Raw genomic sequence first — 7,140 nt, 5'->3', positions numbered from 1 at the left:
GAGACAGGATGAAAATGCAAGGAATGGAAAAGTGTGTGACGTAACACTCACGTTAATGAGCTCAGTTTAGCCATGACACACTTCATACAAACACCATTCGGCACATTGTATATCACATTCATACAGTTTTTGTTTTACATTTGTGTTGTTGTTTTGTTCTGTTTTGTTGTTACTATTGTTGTTTGAGACAAGGTATGACTGTGAAGCCCTGGCTGGCCAGGAACTCTCTATGTAGACCAGGCTGGCCTGCAGTTCACAGAGATCTTCCCACCTCTTTGCTCATGTGCTGGGATTAAAGGCGTGTGCCACCATGCCTGGCCCTAGTTTTTGTTTTCAATTAAATCATAAACTAAGGGTGTTCTTCCCTTGGAGCCTGTGGCTGTTTGAATGAGAATGGCCTCCACAGGCTCCTAGATTTGAATGATTAGTCCCAGTGGGTGGGCTCTTGGGAGGACAAGAAGGTGTAGCCTTGGAGGAGGTGTGTCACTAGACTTTGAGGTTTCAAAAGCCCAGGCCATCCCAGTCTCTCTCTCTGCATGCTGTCTGTGGATCGGGATGTAGCTCTCAGCTACTTCTCCAGCACCATACCCCCTGCCATGATAATATTGGACTAGCCCTCTGAAACTGTAAGCAAGCCCCCAATTAAATGGTTTCCTTTATGCCTTGGTCATGGTGTCTCTTCACAGCAATTGAACACTGACTAAGACAGAATGCCCACATACACACTATTTGGAGTTTTTCTCACTTTCTCTTAATAAACCTATATCCATTCCGTTTTGATCAATGAATAAATAAACTAAGACATAAGATGCAAAGTGCTACAGCAGCGTAAAAATGCAAGAGATGTATTTCTGATGGAGTGTGCAAAGAAGACAATATTTATAACAAGCTCCAATGAGTGGGAACTAGTGTACAAAGAGAAGAGGAGGGAATTCCAGTAAGGGGCTGAGGAAGTACATCCCAACACACAAGGACATTCCTGGGAATGAGAACTCCAGGCTAAGAAAGCAAGTCGTTAAGAAGGGTCAGGACAGAGCTGGGTCAGCCCAACCATCTCCACTCTCTTTACTAAATAAAGATTTATAGTCATGTTTTCCCGAGTCTCTCTGAGAGGGCTGTTGGCAGAATAATATGAATAAATAAATTCAGTAGCAAGTAAAGCAGGGTCAGTACAGAGACAGACAGACAGTCAGAGAGACAGAGAGAGAAGGGCAGAGAACAAGGACCTTCTAGAAGAAGCTTTCCAGCCTACATTGGTGACCCATACCTGCTCTGATCACACGGCCCTTGGGCTGAATTTCTGTCTTGGCTCATTTTGTGCTGTTACAACAGACAGGATGCCTGAAGCCGGCTAACTTATAAAGCCAGAACTTTAACTGTCACAGTTCTGGAAGCTGAGAGTCTGAGTTCAGCAAATGTGCTAGTTTCCTTCTCCATGGCTGTGATTAAAAATCCTAACGAAGAACAAGTTGGGGAAGAGAAGGCTCATTTAGTTCAGCCCCAGGATACAGACCATCAAGGCAGGGAGGTCAGGAGGAAGAAATGTAAACAGCTAGCCACATCACAAGAACAGTCAAGAGCAGAGAGAAACGAATTCCTGCATCCTCATCTGTACTGAGCTTCCTCTCAGCACTAACACAGTCCAGGACCCAGACCTGGATTGTGTAAGTGTAGAGTACTGCCCACAGTGGGATGGATCTTCCTATATCCATCAATGAACTGAGACAATCCTGGGCAGACAGGCCAACCTGATCTAGACAGTCACTTACTGAAACACTTCCAGGTGGTTTGAGATTGTGTCAAGTTAACAATAAAAACAAGCGTTTTATTGTTGCTTCCTCACACAGTGGATGGAGGAGAGGGCAGGAGAGAATGGTCCCCATTTCCAAGGCCTTTCTGTTGTCGCACTAATCCATGAGTGAGTGAGGATTCTTCACGACTTTAAACACCTCCCTAACAGCCTCAACACTGCATTGAAGATTAAATGTCCAACACATGAGTTTTAAATGTCCAACACACTCAGACTATACCATTGCCTATAAGTGAAGGGACTGAGTATAATCCACCAGGTGTTTCCAATCCACTTCACATAGCAAATGATTGTATTTCCTGGCAACCAGGGGGACGAAGATTGAGCTGTTGGAGACCTCCCTGCTCTGGGCTCCTGCCACACTAAGAGCTACAAAGATGGATTCCTGCAACACCTGTGGCCTGCTCAGTGCACACTGAAACCCCCTAGGGAACTTTCACAAGATTACTGATGAAGAGACCCCTAGAGATTCTAATTGAGTTGATCTGGATACAGCCAGGACTCTTTTCAACATTTGCCTTACAACTTTTGTTTTTGTTTTTAATTAAAATATAGTTAATATCATTTCCCCCTTTCCCTCTCATTCCTCCAAACTCTTCCATGCCTTCCACCCCTCATAAATTCATGACTTCCTTTTGTTATTATTACACATGTATATATACATGAATATATAAATACAACTTGCTGAATCCACTTGGTGTTGCTTATATGTACATGATTTCAGGAGTGACCACTTGGTATTGGATAACCAATTATAGGGCTCATCCCTGGCTTACTAATTCTCCCCATCTTAGCATTATTAGTTATCTGTACTTTCTTTGTCTAGGTGTGGGGCCGCAAGATATTTCCCCTTCCCATGTTAGAATGTCTATTAGTGTAGTCTTGGTCCACATCCTGTTTATGCAGCCATATTGTTGAATAGGTAAAGTGATCCTGTCATTTCTGGAGTCACACAATCTCACAGCAGATCCCAAGATCCTTTGGCTCATAAAATCTTTCTGCTCCTTCTTCCTCCATGTTCCAGAGCCTTAGTTGCAGGAGTTGTATTGGAGATGTATCCACTGGGCCTGGGTACCACATAAGCAGTTGTTCCCTGAACTTTGATGAGTCATGGCATTTTATAATGGTCTCCACCTGTTGCAAAGAGAAACTTCTTTGATGAGGAATGAGAGCTTCCCTTATCTGTGGTGTGAGCATAGAGTCACAACTTTTGGATGCCTTCCTTTAGACCACCCTGATCATCAAGAAAGTGTTTTAAAGACTCAAGAACTCAGAGTTCATCTTCACAGTTTCAGCTTCTGCCTGTATTTCATCATCTACAGAGGAACAGGAACTCAGCTGTGGAGGAAACACTGGCTCTAACATCAGTATAACTAAACTTCCAGCTATATGAAGGCTCTGAATTGTTATAATTTCAGTTGTGATACATGAGTCCCCTGGGGGTGTTGTTCCTGGCATTCCTAAAAAGAAGAGACATCTTTGTTATTAGACACTAAGGAATTTGAACATAAATAACCCAGCCTGGGAATGGATCTGTACATCCAAAGCACTTATCTCCTAATTGTTCCCTGTCTGTGACAAATGTAAGACAACTCTACCTTTGATAGTTGACTTCCGAATGCATGCTCCACGTTCCAGTAAAGGAGTCTGGAATGACTAGAATCATTTCAGTAGTAGAAGCCCTGAGCTACACTGCTTAGCCATACTCCTTCTTAAATATTCATTTTTATTTATGCATATGTGTGTATATATACATGTGTGCAGGTGCTCTAGAAATGGAGTTACAGATAGCAGGGAGCCACCTGGTGTGGGTGCTGGAAACCAAACACTAGCCCTCTGAAAGATAAGGCAGCATTCAAGCTAATGGGCCATTTCTCTCCAACCACACATTAGATTCTTCATTTTGTCAGTACAGCCATAGGAAGAACAAAATCATTCCAAGATAAGCCACCCACCAAGCGCAGCTCCTCCACACTGAGTGAAGGCTGTCCAACCCACAAGGAAGGATCAAATAGAGCACATTTCAGAGCTGTCAGCCAGAAATTTGGAGACTAGTAGAAAGAAGGTCTGGAAGACAAAAGCCTAAATAGTTTAGGACTGAATCAAGAAGTTCATTCAGAAAACACTAACAAAACTGTCCGTGAGCCTGACTAGACCTGGTTCTTGAATGGATGTGGTCTTTGTTAGGGTTACTGATGCTGGAATGAAATACCATGACCAAAAGCAACTTAGGGAAAAGGGTTTATTTGACATATACATAGATCCTGAATCATAGTTCATTAAGGAAGCCAAGGCAGGAACTCAAACCGGGAGGGAACCTAGAGGCAGGAGCTGAAGAAGAGGCCATAGCAGAGTGCTGCTTACTGGCTTGCTCCTCACGGCTTGCTCAGCCTGCTTTCTTATTGCTCAAAGGACTGCCTACCCAGGAGCTGAATCCTCCGACATCAATCACTAAGAAATTGTCCTTCATGCTTGACTATAGCCCAGTGTTCTGGAAGCAATTCCTCAATTGAGGTTTTCTCCTCTCAGATGACTCTAGCTTGTGTCAAGATGACATAAAACTAGCCAGCACAGATGCCTACAATTCATGACTCACCTAGGCCAGTATGATGCTGCTGCACCAGGTTATTCTACTCTATATTGTCAGCTCTGGGCCCTGGAGCCACATGGACTAGTGTACCATAGGGATCATACCTGGTGGGTACCCATTTCTGACAGAATGTGATTTTGTGGTCGTCAGTTTCTTGTCACTGTGACAGAAATACCTAACAGAAACACTTTAAAGACAGAAAGTTGTGTTTTGTCTCCTGGATTCAGAGGGTTTGGTCCATGGTTGGCTGGCTGGCTCCACTGTTTTTAGGCTATGGTGTGGGAGAGCATCATTCTGGGAGATACATCAGAGAGCAAAGCTGCTCACTCACCATTGCCAAGAAACAGAGAAAGGCAAAAGGAAAGAAAAAGAGACCTTTCCAAGGCATACATGCAGCCTTTTCCCCCAGTGGCCCACTTTCTCCAACTATGGGAGGCCAGGCATGATGGGGCAGTATTGGTGAAATTATTAAGGCCACTCCACATAGTTAAAAGGGAGGTTTATTTTGTGGGGTAATTTACAAATGAAGGGGTAGGTTGCAGGGTCTGGCAAAGGTATAGCGCAGTCCAGTGGTGTTCTCTGGAGAACTCTGCTCAGTCTACCTCCAGTGTCCAGGGTCCTGGAACCAAGAGAGAGCCCTCCTCTCCATCCTTGGTCTTCCGCTTCCTCCTCCTCCGTGCCTTGTGGGCATGACCATTACCGAAGCCTCAATGGGGGTTGGAACTTCCAGGCTAGTGCTGGGATGGCTATCCACTACAGGGCAGGCAGGCTTGGGCCACACCCAACATTCATCCTTAGTGGAATGGCCTTAGGAAATCTCACATTGTCAGCTAACTATGTAGTTAGGTTGTTTATTTGTTTGTTTGTTTGTTTTGTTTTGTTTTTCGAGACAGGGTTTCTCTGTGTAGCTTTGTGCCTTTCCTGGAACTCGCTTGGTAGCCCAGGCTGGCCTCAAACTCATAGAGATCCACCTGGCTCTGCCTCCCTAGTGCTGGAATTTAAGGCGTGTGCCACCACTGACCAGCTTGTTTTAATTTTTTACTCTTTGGGAGACCCACCACCCAGCTCCCAAATAATCACACAGAGACTTATTCTTTCTTATGAATGTCTGGTCTTAGCTTGACTTATTTCTAGCCAGCTTTTCTTAACTTAAATTATCCCATCTACCTTTTGCCTCTAAGCTTTTACTTTTCTCTCTCTCTCTCTTTTTTTTTTATATATATATATCTTTCCCTTCCTTTTTATTCCATATATGGCTATGTGTCTGGTCCTGGCATTCCCCCTCTTCTCTTTTTCTTCTATTTATTCTCTCTGCCTGGAAGTCCCACCTATCCCTCTCCTGCCTTACTATTGACTGTTCAGTTCTTTATTAGACCATCAGATGTTTTAGACAGGCACAATAAGTAACACAGCTTCACAGAGTTAAACAAATGCAACATAAAAGAATGCAACACATCTTTGCATCATTAAACAAATGTTCTACAGCATAAACAAATGTAACACATCTTTAACTAATATTCTACAATAAGACTAATATCTATTTCTCTGTGTGACTGTGAGTTTTAAATGGAATAATAGATGCATGCAAAGAATGTTCTAGAGCAATACCTAGCATGTGCAAGGTACTCAGTAAATAGGAATTTGAATTATTGTTGTTGTTATATACAAAATAAGCCTTGTAATTGTGCAAATGTTTTCGTGGACAGCCATTATTAATTTACCATTTTCCCCACACTACCCAGAGATGCCAACATAGTGAAATGGTTAAATTATTGCACTATGAAGGTGAACAAATTAGCTATGGTCAGAACACAATCATATGAATAAGCGTATTTTGCTAACAAGAGCTTGGGGTCAGAATCAGGCTGTATCAGTTAAACCCAGTGGTCTGACTTCCCTTTCAGTTTTGAAGAACCTAAAATGAAACACCAATGGCAGATCACCCATATCGTTATTATAAGAGTTACACAGCTTTAATAAATTGAGGCTGGGGAGACAGACCAATGGATAAAGTGTTTGGACTACAAGTGTGAGGGCTGAAGTTCAAACCCCTAAAACCCACATAAAAGTCCAGCAGGCACGGTGGCCACCTGCAATCTCAGCACTCGGGAGGCAGAGACAGAGGATCCCTGGGACACGCTGGTTAGAGGTGCAAAAAAAATGCTTCCTTCAGATTGGCCTGTAGGCAAGTCTGTGGGGAAAATTTTTATTATTAATGATTGATGACAGGTGGTCATCCAGGTGGTCCTGGATGATGTGAGAATGCAAGGTGATCAGTTCAGAAAGCAGCATTTCTCTGTGGTATCTGCTTCAATTCCTGCCTCCAGTTCCTGCCTTGAGTTCCTACCCTGACTGCAGTCAATGATGGAGTGTGACTGTAAACCAAATAAACCCCTCCCCACCCCAAGCTGCTTTTTTTATCACATCAACATAAAACAATCCAGGATACTATTAGACTAGCCTCCCCATTGCCTCCACAGCCCTACCACCTTCTTCCCCTCTCAAATTTGTGTGCTATCTTGTTCTCTTTCTTGAAATGTAATACACACTGGTTCCATTTTAGTCCATGTACATGCACAAGTAAGAGGCCATCTACTGGAGAACTAGCAGGCTCTCACAGAATGCAGATTCGTAAGTGCATAGTCCCATTCTACACACGTCTTCTCTGAAGCCAGCATGACTTGGTCCTTATGCTCCTGGGCAACCCAGAAGGAAGATTTTTTTTTTTTAATTTTTGAGA

Source organism: Onychomys torridus, chromosome 2, assembly GCF_903995425.1.
Source record: "Onychomys torridus chromosome 2, mOncTor1.1, whole genome shotgun sequence".
Lineage (NCBI taxonomy): Eukaryota > Metazoa > Chordata > Mammalia > Rodentia > Cricetidae > Onychomys > Onychomys torridus.
Note: the sequence above shows the minus strand (reverse complement) of the source record.